Below are 21,905 nucleotides of genomic sequence, written 5' to 3' on the forward strand. Positions count from 1 at the left end.
TGTTCCTCTTCCCAAGATTCCTTGCTTTTTTTCTAGCTATATGACAGAAACGAAGGCTTCTTTTATGAACTTTTCTGCTAACCAGCTTGGAAACTGTTTTTATCCGGAGTGTCACTTATCTAATCTCCAGTTGACATTTTCACATTGAAAATAATGGTGTTTGACAATAGTATTATTGCTTTTATTTTATTATCTTCAGGACCTTGAAGTCCTTGAGTGGAGAGGGCTCTTCTTTGGGGCCTATGGCTCTGCGGTGTGAGATCAGTTGATGTGAGTGCAAGTGTCAAAGCGCAAGGCCAGTGTCAGGTCCTTTATCAAGAAGAGCAACGTGCACTGGGACTAGAGATGGATGGAAGACCCTGGACGTCTTTTCCTGATACCCTGTCATTCCTCAGGCTCTCTTTAAACAAGGAGCATTAGGAGGGTGGCCCAGGGCCTCTGGTGGTGATGGTTAGGGAGGGAGTCTTTCTTCTGATTTGGAGATAGGATGGCCCAGCTTCTTGGGGCCGCCCCATCTCTCATGTTCATGTAGACATCTTATCTTCTTGGGAAAAATAAAGCCAGTACTCAAGGTACTTTCAGAAAAGTAGATGCATAGTTTTATCTTTAAAGCTGCAAGGATCATCTTCAACCTATTTTATGGTGAGCTGTACAATGGAGAGAACTTATATCTTGGGGTTGGGTCAGTGCTCAGTAATAAGGTGCATCAAGATGGGGGGGGTCCCTTCACATTACTGAGGATTGTATAAGTGAGTGACTAGGACTTTCTAAAAAAAAAATTAAATTTTTTTATGCCATTTATGCACCTGTGTGCATAAAAGCCTAGGGAACCGAGCCTGTAAAGCTTTGGATCGGAGTACCATCCATCATCCCCATGAATTAAGAGGGCTGCTGCTTTTAAAATAGTACTTCCTATTGTAACAGACCCGGGTGCTATTACGTCCCGGGTGTGGTGGCTTTGGGCTGAGAACAACCCGAGCCTCCCTAGGGCCTGGCACTGCTCCCCTTCGGAGCCGACAGGCCAGCTCCTTCCTCCGGCGCCACCAGGGCGTGGAGGCCCCCAGGGCGAGCGGGCGCCGCCGCTAGGGTGCAACCCTGCCCTGGCCCGGCCAGGTCCCGCTCCGTGCCCGCCGCGAGGAGGAAAGCCGAGGCGAGCGGCCGCCGCCCCGCGGAGGGAGGGGGCGACGGAGCCGCAGCAGCTTCAGGTTTCCTCCGGGAGCCGGTGGCGGGCGCGGCCATGTGATGAGGCGGCGGCGGCGGCGGCGAGCCCGGCAGGCCGGAGGTGGGCAGGCGGGAACCGGGGGGCGCGGGGGCGGCCCCAACTGTGGGCGCGGCGGGCGAGCGGGGAACGGGGAGCGGCGGCTCCGCCCCTTGGCGCGGACAGCCGAGCGGAGGGGCGTGGGCAGCTGGGGACCGGCTTCCCCGCTCCGGGCGACGCTGGCCGGCGTGTCGCCCTCGGCAGGCCGCGGGGACAGCGCCTGGCCAGGGCTCCGGGCGCTCCCGGGCCACAGCTCCAGGTAAAAAAAAAAAAAAGAAAAAAGAAAAGGTTGATGGCGGGAGCCATCCCTCTCGTCTCCCCGCAGCCCCCCGGCGAAGTTTGCCCACCTGAGTTGGCAGGGGCCAAAGTTTCTCCAGGGTCCCCGAGGACGCAGGGGTCTGGAGAGGTGGCGAGACGTTGCACCCTGCAGGCTGGGCAGCCGGAGGGATGGGCGCCGCCTCCTGGTCTCTGGGGGTTGGCAACAAGTGCATGGCGCTGCCGGGTCGGAGGCGGCAGTTGCGGGAGCGCACCGGGGAGGAGGCGGCGGCCACCCCTCACCCCCTGGGGCCCCGGGCTGGGAGGGGGCGGAGGGTGAGGGGGTTCAGCCTCAGCTGGTTGCGAGCGGTGGAAATCAATGGCATGCGGGTGGTGGAGAAGGGAGCGCCTGGAGAGCCAGGGTCCCCTCTTCCCATCTGTGCTCCTGGCCGGGGTTCAGGTGCTTGGGGAACCCCAGACGGCTGGTCAACCTCCAAGCTCAGGACATTTTATTTCTTGTGAATAAATGTTGCTGGGTTTACAAAAGCATCGATGGTTGGTTGTCTTGTTTGGGAGGGGCCTTTAGGATTCCGTGGGAACCCCTGCACTTGTTTCACGGGTTTGCGCTGGGAATACTCGAGTGTGGGTGGTAGGGGTCACGGGTGGAGAAGGCATTCGCGCTGGTTGTGAGCCCTGTGGACACTGGGTGTTCAGACCACCCAGGAAACCCAGCTCTGGTTTCCCAGATACCACTTAGGTTTCTAAGGGAGACTACTTTAGGGGCCCACAGCGCCCGCCTATTGGTTACAGCTGGGTGGGCCCCGGGGAAGGGCAACATCTGTGTTTGCCCGCTCCTGGCTCCTTGACCCCTGCTGGAGTCCCAGTCTGTACACACGCCAAGTTGTGGAGATGGACCACTGGTTCTGCACCAAGTAGTTATAAATTGTTACAAAGAACGGATCCACGGCTTTTCTGTAGTTCGTCTTCTTCTGTTCCTAGGCCCTGAAGCTGTCTCAGTAAACGGAATCCTAGTCTCACAGCACACACGAAATCAAAGGCTTGCCCTAGTTAGGTTCTGTGGGATCTACTTTGGACAAGATAATCCAAGCGCTGATAACCTTGCCTGGGAAGGTTTCCGTACCTCTGTCTTGGGTTTTTATGTGACTGTTGTTAAAACAAGTAGGCGTTTGTCTACTCTCGATGAATAGTCAAGCTATTGGAGTAGTTGAAGGAAGAGAATATTGCAAAAGGCTTTGGAAGTTGTACTCCCTGACAGTATTTCGATGTACTATTCCGATGTGGACTTCAGAGGCGATTATGTGTAATTATTTTGATTCCAGAACTTGTATCACACCTGATACTTAGTGGTTAGGGAAACTGAGGCACAGAACGAGTTCTTGGGTCTGGGTCTCCTGGGAGTGTTCTGGCTAATGTGACATGAGACTGGAGAACAGAGAATCAGTGTTTGTCCGGCTCTTGACTGTTTTCTCTCTTATCAAGACTGTACAGCCGGCCAATGGTGAACACGTTCTCTAACAGGTGTGGTTCAGGACTTCCCTCTGAAGTGCCGTCTGCCCTCTAAGCAGTTAAGAAACGTTTAAAGGCACAGAAGGAAATCAGAGTGGGCAATGAAGGTGCTGTGAAATTTCATTAGCTCTTCTAGGGTTTCACTACTTTTTTTTTGTTGTTGTTGTTTAAAACCATGGGGTTACTTTGGAAAATTCTGAAGTATTTTCTTATTGTGTTCTCACTGTGTTCTTGTAGCTAAGACTTCCACTGGACAGGCATTTCAGATGTGCCTTAATACATGAGTATACCACGTGAGGAGAGAGAGAGAGAGAGAGAGAGAGAGAGAGAGAGAGAGAGAGAGAACCTAAGTGAGTATTAAGTGATGGGATATACTATTACTTTAAGATTAAGCATTTTGTATAAAATTGGTATTCAGGCTGCCAGAGTTTATGGCCAAGTCTTGGCTCCCAAGAAGAAAGATTCATAATGTAAATGTTGGAAACTCCTTCTCTACTGGTAAATGGTTAGGAGGGAGAGCCGGATAGAGCCCAAACTGCTCTCGACGTCCCAGCTTTATTATTATTTATTTTATATATTAATATTATATATTATTTATTATGCTTTAGTGTCCAGGGCAGTTAGGACGGCCCGGGTCTGTGTAGACTTGGTTTCATTGCGATAGTACTTGTGTTACTTTCAATGGGACAGAGTAGCTCGGGGGTTCTTCTCCCAGCGACTCCAGGTAAGACTTGTCATGAAGAATTGGGTCATGCTGGGCAATGTCTACGGAAGGTGCTAAATCGAGGTGTGTATCTGAAACGCAGAAACTCAGGGAATTTTGCCATGTTAGAGTTGTACTAGAAACATTATACCGCCCGTAGGTTTGGGTCTGAATCTCTTGCTGAGGCAAAGCTGAGCTCAGAGATGTTTTTCTGGCTTAGCAGGCGCAGGTCAGGGAGAGGGTTTTGCCGGGAGCAGATTATAATCTCTCATTTTAGCCAGTTCTTGATACCTGCTTCCACGGTTGTTCTAATGGTATTATTGAAAAGATGTCAGAACTCGAAGCATTGTTACTTGGACATTTTGAAAACTTCTACCATACGCCTCATGTTCTGTGGAAACTTTCTTCAGTTTTCCTTCCCTCAGCGAATCTGAGGGGTCGCTGCGTGCCTGGTACTGCTCTTTGATTTCTGTCCCTGGGTGGTTGACTTCAGTGACACTTCTGTGGCGTTGGTGTTTTTGGATTGGTTCTATTTGCAGAATGGATTTTTGCTTGCTCCACAATCAAGACATCTGGCTGGGGAAATGAGTCTATGTGGCAGTCCATCTTCTTAATGCACTCCCATTTTCTCCCCGAAATTTGATCTTCGATACAATTGTAATTGGCTTATTTGAGTTCTTATTGCTCCTGGCTTTCTTCTCCCGGGTAAGCAAGATAATGAGATCTGACATCATTTGTTTAATAAGAGGGAATGTGAAAAATATATAATTGAGTGTTGGTTATTTAGTCCAGTGATGTTGGTTTTGAATATGCTTATCAAAAATACATTTCTATTAATCTTTAGAGGTTCAGTCTCTGGTTTCAATCCAGTTACTAATAATCTGAGATTTGCTTTTAGTAGAAAGTTAACATAAAAATGATGTTCCATGAAGATCAGAGGGGTGTGTGTGTATGTGAGTGAGTGAGTGTGTGTGTGTGTGTGTGTGTGTGTGTGTGTGTGCGTGTTTGGGAAGGGGGGAGGGCCACCAAAGCAGGCAGCAGGCAGTAACTGAAGCTTTTCCAGAAGAGACCCTTCTAAGCCGTCAGGTGAGTCACATCTTACCTCTGGCACGGGGCAAGCTTCTCGTGACCACTAAGCCTGAGAAAAATACGTACTTGAAATGCTAGCATGCTTTCCACAGTCCCATCAAACCCCTATCCAGACATTTCCTTAACAAATAGATGAGGGCTAGCGAGGTGGCTCAGGGATAAAGGCGTTTGCCGCTGAGCCAGACAACAGGAGTTTGTGCCTCAGAATCCACATGGTGGAAAGAGAGAGCCAACTTCTGAAAGTTGTCCTCCGACCGCCACACCTGAGCCAAGGCATAGAAACACACACAAAACAAACAAACAAATACATGTAATAAAAAATTAAAACTCAAATGTACCATCAAGAAAATTTTAAAAGTTACGTTTATTTATTTATTTACTTACTTATCAGTGTGTACGTATGTGGAGGTCAGTGGGCAGCTTTTAGTAATCAGTTCTTCCCTTCTAGCATGTGAGTTCTTGGGACTGAATTTAGCTCATCAGGTTTGGGAGCTAGCACCTTAATCCACTGAGCCATCTAGTCAGCCCATGAGATATACTGAATACTTAAAAAAAACAGTTAGCCGGGCGGTGGTGGCACACGCCTTTAATCCAAGCACTCGGGAGGCAGAGCCAGGCGGATCTCTGTGAGTTCGAGGCCAGCCTGGTCTACAAAGTGAGTTCCAGGAAAGGCGCAAATCTACACAGAGAAACCCTGTCTCGAAAAAAAAACTAAAAAAAAAAAAAAAAAAACAAAAAAACAAAAACAGTTAGCTTTTAAATTTATTTTACAACATTGGTAGTCATAACCTAGAGATTTTTGCTTACTCTTTTTTCCTCATTTTATAATTTAAAGAATTCATATGTCGTGAACTCTAATGAGGTGGTTCCAAGGGTGGACTTTGAAGCCACAGTGAGTTAGACAGGCCTGTTTCTGTCCTGGCTGGGTGACCTCTCTCTACTTCAGGTTTTCAGGTCTCTTGGAATGGCAAGGGCAGGGCATAATCCACAGTGGTAGAGCACTTTGCCCAGTGCGCATAAGAGCCTGGGTTCAATACCAGTACTGGGTTAAAAAAAAAAAAGTGAAATCCGGATAATAGTAACATGCCTCATTGGTTGTTGATGAGATAAGTAAGCTATGGTGTCACAAATTGGTTGTCATTACGTTGACAACAAATGGCATTGAAGCATTTATAAAGAGTGATACTGTTAGAGGTGGAGCTTAGCGGTAGATAAAACACACGCTTAGCATGTGAGGCCCTGGGGTTAGTCCCCAGCACCCGCCCCAATGCCCAGCTTTAGCAGGCTTTCCAGCTGGAGATGCCAGTGTGATCCAGGGCAGACTGCCCTTGCCTGGGAATCTCAGGCAGATATAGACCTCTTCATAACCTCTCATCTGTGTGACCTTGGGCAAGTAGGAGTCATTTCTGGTTTTTCTTCATCCAGAAAAACAGAAAGGATGCGATTCATGGTCTCTAAGACCCTCTCAGTTCAAACATTCTGCGCAGTCTTAAAATTTACAAGTGACGAGAGTCTCAGTCCATTCAGCCTTTCTGGCTGCAATCCACAAGACTGGGCATGCATGGTTTCCAGGCCAGCACTGTGGCTGCAGCAGTGGTCATACGCATTTACAGTCACCGCACAAAGACTAAGGTTATCTTCCTGGACTTAGTCCCAAGAGATTGCAGACAAGGAAGTCTGGATCCCACGTGCGTGGGTCAGCTGGCGACCTGGTCTCCTTGTGGGGTAGTGTGGCACTAAAAAGGAATGATAAGCAAGCTGATTGTTTCTTTGATATCCCGGTACAGATAAATTCTGGGGCAAAGGAAGTCTCATGAAGGACTTCTGAGACATTTTTGCTGGGCTGTGTGGTTCAGGCAAATGCTCCTTGGTTGTGGACGTCTGCCTTTCCCTGTAAGCACTCTGACTTACTGCCTGTACATCGTCACCTGGTTCTTTGTCAAATGTCCACCATCTTCGTGGTTTGCTGTATACCCAAATGCTAGAGTTTCAGGATGTCCAGGGTTCCCTCTGATGGATGAAATGGTGGGGCTGTTTATTTTGAGCCCCTCCGGCAGGATTTCAAACCCAGGTAGTCTGTTCACTGGGACCATTGCAGATGGACCTGACATCGTGTGAAAAGGAGGTCACTCCAACATAAGCTGGGTTTGCCACCTTCCTGGGTGTTTCTGGCATTCTTTGTCCTAGAGTGTCTACGGAAGGAGCAGCGCCTGCCGCTTCCCGTGGCGTTCCTTCTATGCTGTCGACATGCCGGTCCACCCTCCGTTGTTTCTTCTTGTGAACACTTTGCACCCACCAGCCATGCCTAATGCCTGCTGTCCTCACAGTTTGGCTTCTTTGGGTTCAGTGAACTGTGGGTTGGGAGTTAACCCTGCATCAAACATGTACAGATTATTTCCTGGCTGTTATCTCACCTGCACACAACTGGGTCACAAGTGTGCGCATAGCATTGCCCTTGCATCGGTTATTAGAAGTTATCTAGAATGCAGGGAGCGCACAGGTTACATGCAGATACTACCGCGCTGTGCATGAGCCTTGAGCATCTTGGGATTTTAGGACCCATGAGGGTTAGAAAACTGGCAGCCCTGGGATACTGAGAGGTGATTCGATTTCTAGCTGGACTTTATTCACGGGAGGCCTCGTCCCCTCCTGAGAGACCACCTATCATAACCCTTGATGCCCAGCTCAAATGCAGTCTTTCTGAAGCCGCACATTAACGTAGTAGCCCCAGAGCTGCCTTTCTGTCCGAGTCCTTGTCACTCACTTGTGGTCCTTCTCACGGATCGCTTGCCCCCAGGCACCGGGCCTACTGTGTGTTTCTCTGTGAGTCTCAGTGTTCCAAACTGACTATAAGACCAGTGGTTGGCAGAGCCAGGCGGATCTCTGTGAGTTCGAGGCCAGCCTGGGCTACCAAGTGAGCTCCAGGAAAGGCGCAAAGCTACACAGAGAAACCCTGTCTCGAAAAAAACCAAAAAAAAAAAAAAAAAAAAAAAAAAAAAAAAAAAAAAAAAAAAAAAAAAAAAAGACCAGTGGTGGCCGGGATCCTGATTTAGGCTTAAAGGACAGTGTACCTGTGCTGTTTTATTAATTATTTTGTTAATAATTATCAGAAGTCCTTCCGGTCCTCATCGTCTCTGTAAAGACTAGCCGTGGTGTGCTCCTGTGTATTGTGTATGGCTTGCATTGGAAACCCCTGGGATGCAGAGATGCAAGGTCGAGGTTGCTCAGAAAGCAAGGAGATGGCTGTCCTGCCTGATGTACCAGGGCTACTCTGTGGACCTCTCTAAAGATGTTGCTTTCTATCAGGAGAAACAAAGGAAGCTCTTGATGGATTCTGAATCTTTGGATTGACAGACACCTGGAAGCTTCTGTCTGGTCTTTGAGTGCACATTTCACCCACACAGCACACTCCCAAATGGCTAACCAGCTGTCCCGATACAGTGATAAGGAACTTCTAGGCGGTCAAGAGAGTCTGCTCCGTGGGAAGCTGAGGCTGCCGAACACCGAATGGTGGTCCTTTGGTGTTTCCTTCAGCCAACTTCCCCATGCTTCTGCAGCATGCAGGCCATTCTGAACAAGGGCTCTCGTAATGACATTTTTAAAAAACCGATAACATATGTGGTTTTGAATTCGCTTGCTGTGCTGAATATTCCAATCTGCCACCTTCTTCTTAGAGTGCAGTTCTTGCTGATGACATCTGACGGAGCGAGGAGCAGAACCACCGCTTCCTCAGCTCACGGGGATCAGCTGTAGCTCAGACTTAGAGCCAGGCCGTCCAAGTCACCTAAATGGTTAGCCTCCGTTTGGATCTGTTTGTTATAAGGGCTTGGTAATCTAGCCTGTGTAAATTCTTTCACACAAGACTCTGGAAACAATGACATTCCAGCTGCGGTACTTGGGAGCCGTGCTGTTGATCCTTGACGGTTACAACCGTCTTGTAACTACAAAGCTCCCGTTAATGTGTGTTGCAGATGCGCCACACCTCGTTCAGAGACTCGTGGAAAGGTTGCCTTTTTAGTCATCTGGGCGATATTTATCTCTCTTAGATTTATTTCCTTGCATATGACCGGTCTACCCCCCCCAATTGGCTAGAGTGGTGATAAATTTATCACATTCACTACTGCATTCTTGAGGACGCAGACTCCTGCTGTTTAGGCTAAGGTTTAGGCGGAGTGAAATGGTGTCTCCACAGACTTCCTCAGATAGACGGTAAGCAGCATCGTTTGTATCAGCACCTCACTGTTTATCTTCCTTCTTGTCACAAGGATGTACACTGTATCCATTTTACCTCTGGCCGGTCTAACCTTGCCACCACCCAGGGATGTGGGGCGGATTGGATTCTCAAGTAACTTACTGTTGAGAGCCCCATTGGCTCCTTTCTCTTTGAAGTTCTTGTGTACCAGCCCCCTCCATGATCTCCCGAACCTTAGTCAGGAGCAACACGGAATGCCTTCTGCCTAGAATCCGCAGGCTCTGCCTTTGGAAGTTGTAATGACAATGCTTACCTCCTGGATTGACTCTTCAGCTATTCTCTACAGTTCCCCATAGATCTTCAACTCCTAGGGTCTCACATATGCTAGGCGAGTGCTCTGTGTATCGTGGAGTTATAGCCCCGCCCCATGGAGTTATAGCCCCGCCCCATGGAGTTATAGCCCCGCCCCATGGAGTTATAGCCCCGCCCCTTTCTCTCCTTTCTGATCAAAACATCCCCTCTCTCTGAATAAGACCAAGTCCAAGTAGACAGAGTTCTCCTCGCTTCCTTGGCATTCTTCTACACTCTATCATCTGCGCGAAGCTCTGCCCTTGACACCCTCGCTTATAAACTAAGTTGAGATGGACATTTTGTTGGAAAAATTTAGGGTCATTTGAGCCTCCGTCTGCCCCACCCAACTCTTAACACGGCTTCCTCATTTCTGTTCTTGAAAGTGGGTCAGGGGCAGGAAAAAGAAAGTCATTCTTTATTTTTGTTTTTGTTTATTTGTTTTAGACAAGTCTCTCTATGTAGCCCTCGCTGTCCTGGAGCTTGCTCTGTAGACCAGGCTGGCCTCGAACTCACAAAGATCCGCCTGCCTGTGCCTCCCAAGTGCTGGGATTAAAGGCGTGCGCCACCACCGCCTGGCTAAGTCATTCTTTCTATTAGTGTGAGTGGAAAGCTTGGGGTCACCAGTCTCCTTTGCAATGGAAGATCTGTGGCCATTTTTATGAATGATTGTGATATCTTATTTGAGACAAGGTCTCCAGTAGCTCAAATTGGCCTTGATCTCAGTAGATGAAGCTGAAGATGACCTTGAACTCCCAACCCTTCTGCTTGCTCCCCGGGAGGATGTTTTAGGTGTGATTGAATTGTGAGTAAAATTTGGCGGGGGGTGGATTCAGATGGCGTGAGGTGGTAAAAACTGAGACCCAGGTTTACAACCGTGGTAGAGCCTGGCAGCCTTGCGCTTCAGAAAACCACTGCCATGTACAACTCACTTATCTCTCCAATACTGCTTCTCAGGGCTGCCAGGATTTCAACTTGTCAAAAGTCCTCAGGAATGGAGTTCTGGAAGCTGCTTTTGTATCAGTGATCCCAGCCCCCAGAGACTGAACCGGTTTCCTGTTCAAGGCCTATTAACTAGTGCTTTACTAGAGTTTGTGTGTGTGTGTGTGTGTGTGTGTGTGTGTGTGTGTGTGTGTGTGTGCGCGTTTGCTGTAGATCAAACCCAGGGCCTTGTGCACACAGAGTAAATGTTCTACCACTGAGCTATAGCCCCAGCTCCAAAATTAGGTTTTTATTTATTTATTTACTTGTTTATTGTGGATGTGTATCAAACCTTGCACACATGCAGAGGTCCAAAGAAGATATTAGGTGTCCTGTCCATTCTCTGCCATATTCCTTCCAGACAGAGCCTTTCTCTGAACCCGAGTCTGGGGTGACAAGTAGCAACCCCTGTTTTCCGTCCTCTACAGCACTGGGATTTATTGTGCTCTATGTGGATGTGGAGATTTGAACCCAGGTCTTCTTGCTCATACAGAAAGTGCTCCTACCCACTGAAAGTAGACGTGTTTCTCTCAGTGGTGTGTTTCTTGTCATACCAAGTTGTTATGTGAGGTGCTTGTGGGACCACCAATAGGTTCAAAGCTTGCACATCGAAAACAAAACAGTGTGAAGGCATTCTTGATGTTTAGTTCAAAGGTCAGAATTTGGACAAAAATTTGTGCATTATGAGACAAAGCCTTCACATCCTTTAATTTTTAGCCTTCTTATCTAAATGTGTTAAAAATATTTTTTTAAAGATTTATTTATTTATTTTATGTATATGAGTGCTCTATCTGCATGTACACCTTTATGCCAGAAAAGGGCATCAGATCCCACTGTAGATGGTTGTGAGCCACGGTGTGGTTGCTGGGAATTGAACTCAGGACCTCTGGAAGAGCAGCCAGTGCTCTTAACCACCGAGCCATCTCTCCAGCCCTATGTTAAAAATCTTATAATGATTTGACCAATGGGGACCTGAGGTTGCTTTACAATAGCACTGGACACCCCCACACACTGGGTTATCTATGACTGTGCCACCCTGAACATGCCTGGTCTCGTCAGACAATTCCAGATTATCTTTGTGTTTTGCTTCCTTGTTTAACAGACATGGGGCTGAGCTAGAGAAAATTCAGCTTCCCATGACCAGCTTAAGGGGGCCTCGTCTTGGTAGACTACTAAGTGTTCTTTGGAGACTGCTTTATTAGAACAGGTTTTTGTTGTTACTTATTTGATGTGTATGAGTAATTTGCCTGCATGTATGTATGTGCAGCATGTGTGTGCCTGGTGCCCATGGAGGCCTGAGGAAGACATTGGGCTTCCTGGAATTGGAGTTAGACCGTTGTGAGCTGGTATGCGGGAACAGAACCCAGGTCCTCTGCAATAGCTCTCTCCTGCCCCTAGAAGAGATTTTTAAATCTTAAAAAAAATAATAGTATTTTAGAGCCAGGTGGTGGTGGCACTCCCCTTTAATCCAAGCACTCGGGAGGCAGAGGCAGGTGGATCTTTGTGAGTTCGAGGCCAGCCTGGTCTACAGAGCGAGATCCAGGACAGCCAGGGTTACCTAGAGAAACCCTGTCTCAAAAAACTAACAACAACAACAACAACAACAACAAAATAGTACTATTTGGGTATATGTATATATATATTTATGTTTGTTTGTATGTATGCATACATGTGTATGTATATGTACAGGCATGCACCATGGTGTTCATGTGGAGGTCAGAGGGTAACAGCTTGCAGGAGTGGATTCTCTCCTTCCACCACGTGCATCTTGGGTTTTGAACTCAGGTCATCAGGCTTGGCGGTGAGTGCCTTTACCCACTGAACCACGTCTCGGAAGAGCCAGAGTTTCTTTTTCCTTATGCATCCCTGGCAGGACTCTGTTTTCATTAGCTATCATTCCACAGACGTGGATACGCAGCAGGAGAAATAGGCAGCAGGTAGCTCTCTGGTGTAAATGAGTTTTGAAATAGTCCAGTTACTGTGAGTTGGGTTTGATCTGAAGGAGGAAGGTTTTGAAAGGATTTCCAGGCAGCGTATGCCGTGGGTTGGGTCAGAACTGAAATTTGGATTGAATTCTTATGTGAGTCATGTTACCTCACTGGGCCCCGATGACAGCATCTGAAATCCAAGGGTTTGGGACCATCCCATCCCACTGTGCATTCTACTCTCAGGTCACACCTCCCAGCTGCCACCAGTGGTTGAAGGATAGAGAATGGCGGTTGAATTTAGGGCATCGTGCTAGGTGAGCACTCTACCCTGGCTATATTCCTAGTCCCCTTTTCGCTTTGCTTTATTTTGAGGCAGGGTCTCACTTAGCTGTCTAGACTGGCCTCAAAGGCACTTTGCAGCCCAGGCAGGCCTTGAATTTGCAATCGTCCTGTCTCAGCCTCTAGAGCAGCTGGGATTACAGGTCCATGCCACCAGTTCAAGGCCATTTTTCAAGTTCTACGGAGGAAGGATGGTGCCTTAAGCCTCCTGTGGCTTCCTAATATGGTGCCTGATTCCCACAGGCACCTAGACACTTGGCTGACTGCATGCAGATGTTCAGGAAGCCGGGTTTGAAGTGGTTGTCCAGTGTTGCATCTTCACAGGGGAGGAGGACTGTTGGTCCCCAGGGATGACCTTGTCACAGCAGCTCGTGACATTGTTGTCAGACCCCTTCCTGAGCAGCCAGGCGGAGTGAGCCAGTACTAATCTAGGAATTATTTTAATTGAGTTCTAAGATGACTGGAGATAGATATTAATTTCATTTTCGCAGCGGAACTTGATGTACCCCGCTCCCCTTAGCCTTGGTGGAAAACATGTGCTCTGAAATGTATGGCGTTTTTGATACATACCTGTTTTCAACTAGAGTGAGAACATTTATAATAGTTCATTCTCTTCTTTTTTTCTTTTCACCACCTTCAGCCCAATTTTCCTCTCAAAATGTGTGATCTTCCTTTTTATACAGGTTCTCACAGTGTAGCCTCGGCTGCCTGGAGCTCACTCTGTAGACCAGGCTGGCCTTGAACTCATAGAGAACCGCCTGCCTCTGCCTCCTGAGTGCTGGGATTAAAGGTGTGAGCTACCATGCCTGGTATAACAACTTTCTAAAACCTAGTTTATCATGTGGTTCCTGATGATTAATATAAAAGATGCCAAATTATACTCATAAGGAGACATATTTTCAAGTTCCTTTAGGGTATTTCAAGCTCAAGATGTTCTGTTTCATGGCTGCTTTAGACACTGGGCCAGGAACCTGTCATTGTTCTATTTGGGATTTGACTTGCTGAGGTTGGGGTAGGACTTCAGAACTCTCTAATCATCTGGAAGTTCTTTCTAAAGCTTTTCTGCTCCAGGGAGTTTTGTGGGGGTTCTATTTGATTTTTGAGTGTTCATTGAATTTGACTAATACTGACTTAGAGGGAGACGTATGCTGGGTTCTGATGGGCCAGCAATAAGAGGCCTCCAGTTCACTCAGGCTCTCAGTGCTGCTGAATTAGCCATTGTGCTGCTGTTTTGTAGATAGTGATAGGAGATGGTGTGTATGGGGTGCTTTCAGCAGCCCGAGTGAAGCCATTTTAAACCTTTTTTTTCTGGAGGCCATGCCTGATAGACGAGGGATCAAATATTTTGCTTTTTTTTTTTTTTTTTTTTTTGCTTGTTTTTCCCTCGATCATGGTGTTGTGAATGTAATCTGTAGTGTAAATATGTGGCTGCTTTGGTGACAGCAGGAAAACAAGAAAGGGGGTGGAACTGGACAGATGTCTCGAGGGATATGAGCAACTGCTGCTCTTACAGAGAACTGGAGTTCTGTTCCCAGCACCCACGTCAGGTGCCTCACAACTTCCTGTAACTCAATTCCAGGGGATCTCACACTCATTTCTGGCCTCTGCGGGCACCTGCACACATGTGCACATGCACTCCCATAGATACACACACACACACAAAACAGAATACAACTTTAAAATAAACATAAGGAAAGAGCAGTAAAGAAATGTAGTGAAAATCTGAGCTCATAAATAAAGCTGGAGGAATCTCAGATGTTAGGATTCCAACACAAACCATTGTTTTGTTCTGTTTTTCCTTAAGACATTTACACATGGTTCCTCGCTGCCCATACTTTAAAATGCTCAAAGTTGGGCTTGGAAATAAATGCAGTGGTTACAGTAGCTATTTGAGGAGGAGAAAAGCTTGGATATTATCAGACAGAATTATGTATAACAATTTAGATTAGGGATTGTTGTAGCCCAGTGGTAGCATGCTTACTTAGCATATGCAAGGCCCTGGGTTCGTTCACTGGCTACACACACATAAACACAAAAATGAAAGTCAAAACAGAGACCCAACTAATTTAAGCTTATTTTGACAATCTGCTTACTTATAATGGCTTTATGTCCTAAATTCATATGGAAGGCTGGTGAGATGGCCCAGTGGGGGGCCGGGAGAGAGAATATATGGAAACATCTAGTTTTGTAGTTTTCTGACCTCAAATACTTGAGAATGTTATCAATTTTACAGATTCTGGATGTGCCTGATAAAGATCCTGGTGACCCTCTTGGTGTGTCAACAGTGAGCTGATGATGATGTGTTTTTGTTGTTGAGGGCCAGCTCTCCAGTCTGAGGCTAAGCACTCCATTAGCCTGAACAGCACTGAAGGCCACCGCTCAAGCCAACAGTAAACAAGGGAAGGTCATTGGCCCTGCACAATCTTGTCTTGGGGACAGTCAGGGGCATGGCTGTGCATACAGGGAGTACACTCTGCTTTCCATGTACTTTTGGGCACAGGGTGAGATGCATAGATTAGTATTTAAAGCAAAATCACACAATCCTTCTGCGCCACAGTAAACAGCATTGAACTTGTGGAGCATTTAAAGTTGCACCAATTCTAGAAGATGCTGATAGAATGAATCACCACCTCGTGTGTTGTTTTGACAGGAAGTGTATCACGTCTCAATAATTTCCTTAGCATTTTTTCCTGCCAGGTGCCTGTTTTCTTCTTGTTGCTAACTTATTCCTGTAGAATTCCAAATATGTGGTTGGCTTCCTGGGCTGATAGCCTTTCAGGGTTCCTCTTCTCCCTTCTTCGGGGCGGCTGGCGCGCCGTGATTTCTGTTTGTTTGCCCTGGACAGCTATTTTGGACATGTCCAGTCAGGATGCCTTTGTCTGGAGAGAGGATCTTTAGGAACCCAGCACGTAGGATTTTCCAAAGGGATTTGCAAACGTGGCTTTGGACAGATGATAGCTAAGGCTGAATTTACATGAAGCATTGTTCCCACAGTCATCTGTGGAGAGTTGAGGGGTGGCTTTTGTTTTTCTATTATTGTGTGTGTATATTCATATGTAACTAAGCAATAATTATTTTTACAATGGGCATGAGATGCCTTGAATTGAAACAAATTAGAAGCTACTCTTTTCTTCTTTTACATTTATTTTGTTTATTTTTTTTTTGAGAATTTCATATATCAATATATATTTACATCATTTTCATCCCCCCTTTCTCCCCCAATTTCTCCATGTCACTCCCTCACTCTCTTTCAAATTCATGACCTCTTCTTTAATTTCTGTTGTCACATGCAACACACACACACACACACACACACACACACACACACACACAAATGTGGGCACACACATACATAAAAATACAACCTGCTATGTTTAGGGCTGACCACTTGGAATTGGATAACCTATTAGGGGCCAGACCCTGGAGAAGACTGATTCTTTCTCTCTCAGCCGCCACTAATTGCCTGTAGCTCTTCATCTAGGGGTAGAGCCTTGTTAGCATTCCTCCATCCACATTGGAATGTCAGCCAGTGTTGTCACTGGGCTGGTCTCATTTAGGTCATGATATTGTTAAGATTTCATGGGTGCAGCTCCCTGTCGCATGTAGAAGACAGCATCTCTCCGCAGACATTCTGATCTTCTGGCTCCGACAATCTTCCCAGCTCCTCTTCCGCAATGTTCCTTGAGCCTCAGGAGTAGGGGTTGAGTTGTAGAAGTATCAGATGGGGCTGGGTATCTCACGGTCAGTTGATTTCTACATCTTAACCAGTTATGAATTCCTGTGATGGCCTCTGTTGCTGCAAGAAGTTTCTTTAATGAGCAGTGAGAGGGACACTTTAGGTATTTAGAATGCAGTTGGAATTACACTGGTTTAGGAAAGTGGCAGTGAAAGGTCCTTTTCTAGTTTCCATGGTCTTGTCAACCACAGGTGGTTGGCTAGGTTTACAGTACCAGGTGTGAATTCCCTACTGTTGAGTGGGAGTCCGATTAGGTAACTGTTGGTTACCCCTAAGATGGAAGTACCACTCTTGCACCCTTGGATATAGCTTGCTGTAGTGGTCATTGGTATGGTTCATAAGCTTTATGTATGGGTAAGTGTAGCTGTAACCAACCGTCTTATTAAATAAGAAACACAGAGCCAATACAGAGATGAAAGCCAAGAGGTCAGAGCAATAGCTAAGAGCTAAAAACCTTACCCTTCACTGTCGCTGTACCTCTCCGAAAAAGACCTACTTCCTGTGTGTTTGTCTTTATAAAGACTTTCTGTTCTGCCTTCTCATTGGTTGTAATCCCAACCACATGACCACCTCGTCACTGCCTGTCTATACAGACCTCCAGGTCTTCTATGGTTGGTATTGAGATTAAAGGCATGTGTCTCCATGCTGGCTGTATCCTTGAACACACAGAGATCCGCCTAGCTCTGCCTCTCAAGAGCTGGGATTAAAGGTGTGCACCACCACCGCCCAGCTTCTGCGAAGGCTTGCTATTAGCTCTGACCCCCAGGCAACTTTATTTATTAACATACAAATAAAATCACATTTCAGTACAAATAAAATATCACCATATTAATACTTTTAATTATTTTTCTCCCCTGGCAGATTGCATAGCACCTTCGAGGCTTTCTGGTCAGCTCCAGCTCCATCTTCTATGTGCATTAGACATAGGTTTTGAAAGAATCAAGAAACCATCTTTTTCTAAGTTAAGAAATTACACAGACATGCATAAAGATGCTTTTTGTCATTAATTCAGCAACTTGTGCAGTTGATGGGAATATTATATGTTTGCCATTGTACATTTGAGTTTCTGAATAGGAAAAAATATACGTATCTGCAAATTTAAACAAACTTCATGATAATAAAGACATTCTGTAAATTCTATTGACTTTATAATTGTGTGATTTAAATGTAGTTGTTTACTAACTACTTTCCTTCCTTGTCAGTATAATTTTTTGGTTTATATTTCCTGCATTTATTTGTTGTTCTTTTTTTTTGGTGTATATGTGTGTACCTGTGTATGTGTGGGGGTTATGTATGCGTGTATGTGTGCATGCCTGTGGAGGCCAGAGTTGGATGTTGGGTGTTTTTCTCAATTACTCTTCATTTTATTCTGTTTTGAATCTCTTGCTGGGACCTGTGCTCACTGATTCGGCTAGACTGACTGACCAACAAGCTGTAGGGATCCTCTTGTCTCTGCCTCTCCAGAGCTGGGACGGTGGGCACCTGTTGCCGCACTTGGCTTTTTTTATGTGGGTTCTGGATGCTCTAACTCAGGTCCTCATACTTGAGCTAAAAGCACTATTGCCACAGTCCCCAAATGTCCTTTCTTTATTCAATATAGAATTATTACACTTCTTTAAGAGTATTTTTGTTGTTGTTATTGTTGTGAGTCTAGGGATTGAACTTCTGGTTTTGTGCTAGTCAAGTACTTTGCAACATCTGTAGTGAATTATGCATTATAAGGGCAAGTATACAACAGATAACCTCTGATGAGAAACAACAGGGTTTTCACCTTTCAGGAGCATTTGCTTCTTGTGATGTGTGGTTACATGCTGTAGATTGTGAGTATGTATGATCTGCAAAGTCCCTACAAAAGCTAGCCCTGTTTAGTATATTTAATGTATTGGCATAGAATGCCATTGAAGTAATAGGTTGGCCTCAGACTCACAGATATATCTGCCTGGTACTGGTATTAAAGGTGTGTACCATGGCTGGGTGTGGTGGCCCACGCCTTTAATCCCAGTGTTGGCAGGCAGAGACAGGTGGATCTCTGTGAGTTAGAGGCCAGCTTGGTCTACAAAGCAAGTTCCAGGACAGCCAGAGTTGTCTCAAAAAAAAAAAAAAAAAAGGTGTGTAACATGTTCAGGCTAAGGCTTGGATATTTCTATTGCCAAACAAATGTCTGTTTAATGATCATTATTCTGTCTGTCTGTCTGTCTGTCTGTCTGTCTCAGACAGCTCTTGACTGGGCTGGAATTTGGAATCCTCCAGCTCCGGCCCCCTGAGTGCTTGGAGGTGTGCACCATCACGTGCAGCACACATTCTGTTTAAGCAGAGCTCTCCTTTGCTTCACTGATATTAACAGCCATTTAAAAAGTTCAAGGAAAAAAAAGATGAAACTATTCTTTCTGTAAACAGAGCAGCTCAAGATCTACTCTGTGTCAGCCAGCCAGTTAAGGGTTTATTCTCCAGAAGTCAGCAGGACAAATACTTATTTACTAGTGTGTTGCATTGGTTTAAAGTGCAGTTGATCTCTCAGAATTAAATGGGATTTTAGGGGTGCAAGCCGAATAGAACTTTAGTTTTTTTCTTTTGGGGGAGGGGCAGGGATCTTGTCTCAGAGAGTGCGCACACAGCCGAGAACTTGTTATGTGGCTGGACTTAAACTCCTGATCCTCCTGCCTCCACCTCTCAAGTTCTGGAATTACAGGCATGTGCTACCACCGTGGCTGGCTTAGTGTAATTTTAGATAAGTGTTTTGTATTCTTTGTTCCCCGACCGATGAAAGGGATACCACCAGCTCCTTAGCTAAAAAATGCTAATTTGCTGATCAAGCCAGGATATAGATGGCAACATTGTGCAACGTTTAAATGACATATGCATACACGAAGAAAAACTATAGTGGGCTTTGCAGTGAGTTATTCGAGGCATAGATTTCCCATTGCTGTACATATGGATGCGAGAGAACAGAGACGGTGGTGTGCTGGCTCCAGGCCAGACCCTGAGTCGCTTTGTTAATCTAACACTTCTGCATTCAGTGACGTGCGAGAAATCTGCAGGGCCAATTCAAATCAGGGGGAGAGAGTTTGAAAGAGGCCTGTTGTATAAGGATCAGGGCTAATGAGCGGCTGGCTGTATTCTAGGACCTACTGGTTCTGTGTTGAAGGTCACAAAGATGGTGTTCTTATGTTCTTCTACTACTTAGATTCAGCATAAGGCCACTTAGTTCCTCAGGCATTTTATTAGGGAAAATGACTTACTGTCAAAGACATTCCGTGTGCGCATGTCCGTCATGTTTAGGAGGGTGGGGGTGGGGGCAGTTAAACAGTTAGCCAGTGCTTGCCTCCTTGTCCATTAATACAGAGTTTCTGGGCGCTGGGCAGATGGCTTATTGGGTAAAGTGCTCACCACATGAATGTGAGGAAGGCCAGACATGGTAGTGTGCATCTGTAAACCCAGTGCTCCTGGGATGAGATGAGGAACAGAGGTCGGAGAATCCTGAAAGCTTGCAGGCCAGCTAGCCTGGTGTATGCAGAGTGAACAAGGGACTGTCTCAAACAAGGGGAAGTCGAGGACTGCCACCCGAGGTAATCCTCTCGCCTCCGAGTGTACATCATGATATGTGTATGCCTGCACTCACACCCAGAAGCAAGCACATGCATATGTGTACACACACACACACACACACACACACACACACACACACACACACGCCGCACGCACACACAAACATGCACATACACAAACACATGTGTACACAAACATGTACACACACAAACACATTCTAGCACAAACATGCACATAAACACAAACATATATGCACACACACAAACATTCATGCACACACACACAGACACATATGCATACCCATAAACATGCATGCACACACACAAACATGCATGCACACACACATGCAAACACATGCGTGCACAAACATTCACACACACATGCACACAAACATTGGTTTACTGCTCCCAAGCATTGGTCTTCTTAAATTCAAACTTGGTGATTATAAGATGCCTTTCTCTTGGGTTAGTGACCTATAAAAAGGTAAGGGAAAGGAAACCATGGTTTTGCTCATGTCAGTTTAGAATCATATCAGTTGTAGCAGTGATACATTTTTTTTCTATTTATGTTAGAAATTTTTAGAGTCAAGTGTACTTTGACTTTTCTGGAGCTTTAATTTCTGTTTCCTCTCTAGCAAGGCTCTGCTCCTCTAACACTTGAAAAACAAAACCCAACACTAACCAAACAAACAAACAAAAATAACCTCAACCCCCTCCTTCCTCTGTATCCTCAGGAGAAGCATGGCGTCCTCCTGCTGGATGGGCTGTGAACATCTCCACAGCTGTGAAAATGGAAACGCTGTCATCCATTCAGCCCTGGGATAGGAGCTCTGGAGTCTGATAGTAATAATGATAGCACTGGTCATTTGTCGGCTGGTTTCCCTTGGTTCGACTCTGGATTCTAATCCAGCACTTCTGCCTTCAGTACCGTGCAAGAAAATGGCAGGGCTTTTATTCCTACAATGTCATCTTTAATTCATGTAGGTATGTTAGCTTTAGTTCCCACGATGACCTTACTGTGTACCCGTGTTTCAGATGAGGGAGCCTATGGAGTGGAGAGAGCGGGAAACACGCTGCGGGTCAGCAGCTCGCTTCCTGACCCATCTGTGGGTTCTAGCGCCTTTCTTCCCATTCCATCAGAGGTTCTGTGGAAGGCTTGGACAGGGTTCAGCTTGCCCTCATGCTCAAGAGACCTGAAGAGGACCAGCTCTGGTCAAATGGTCCCGGAAGTTTCCACCGAGGCTGCATTTTCAGATTTGTCTTCACAGGGAAGATAGCCCTCATCTTTGTCCTTGCTGCCCTCGTGGAGGGAAGAGAACTGTCTTTGTTTGACGATCTGACTAACGTAGTTTTCTTAAATCTTCCTAGAAAAAATTATACAATTTAAAAAAAAACAAAAACACATTTTCACCATCCCCCCCCCCCGGGCAAATAGCCATCCAGCTGGTCAGTTATGACTTCTCCAAGTTCAAGGTGAATTTTTAGAAGGAAAGGTATTATCCTGTAGATCCCAGACCCTGACCCCTCGGTACTCTTACACACCCCAGGAGCTCGTTTGCTTGGTAAGTGCTTGGAACTTGAGCAGGATTGAGATCTCCTTCAGCACCTCCCGTGGGCTTATCCTGTTCACCTCTGCACACTCTGCTCGTCATTGACCTCTGTTCTGTCCCCTTGGGCCCTTCGGCTTCCCATGTCCTTCCCAAGGACAAGCGCATGCCCCCTTCCCCGAGCTCCAGGGTGCAGACAACAGGGTATGTGTTTTCTGCAGAGAATCGAGAGACACTTTAAAAACCATTATTAGTCCGTTTAGTCAGGATCCAGCAATGCCGTGGCTGGCTTCGAGAATTACTGCTCTCAAAAGCAGTCTTCCCGTTTAAGGCCTCAGCCATTGCAGGTGGTCACTATGGCATGGCGGTGATATCTGTGGAAGCTTCCAACTAGCCCGTTTTTGAAGCGGGCCCCTTAGTACACATTGTGACTGGCGTGGAACTTAAGTGTGACCAC

At 46.2% G+C, this 21,905-nt stretch overlaps 1 protein-coding gene across 2 annotated transcripts in view; it reads left to right on the plus strand.

Annotated features, from left to right (window-relative positions):
- The first annotated feature begins 1,440 nt into the window (after nucleotides 1–1,440).
- The window catches only part of Arhgef28 (Rho guanine nucleotide exchange factor 28), a 300,696-nt gene continuing 280,231 nt past the window's right edge, over nucleotides 1,441–21,905 (plus strand). For both annotated transcript variants that reach the window (XM_028871698.2, XM_037209483.1), the window contains exon 1: nucleotides 1,441–1,517. The gene's annotated coding sequence lies outside the window, so the exon portion shown is untranslated. The remainder of the gene's footprint in view (nucleotides 1,518–21,905) is intronic.

This window comes from Peromyscus leucopus, chromosome 11, assembly GCF_004664715.2.
Source record: "Peromyscus leucopus breed LL Stock chromosome 11, UCI_PerLeu_2.1, whole genome shotgun sequence".
NCBI classification, from domain to species: domain Eukaryota; kingdom Metazoa; phylum Chordata; class Mammalia; order Rodentia; family Cricetidae; genus Peromyscus; species Peromyscus leucopus.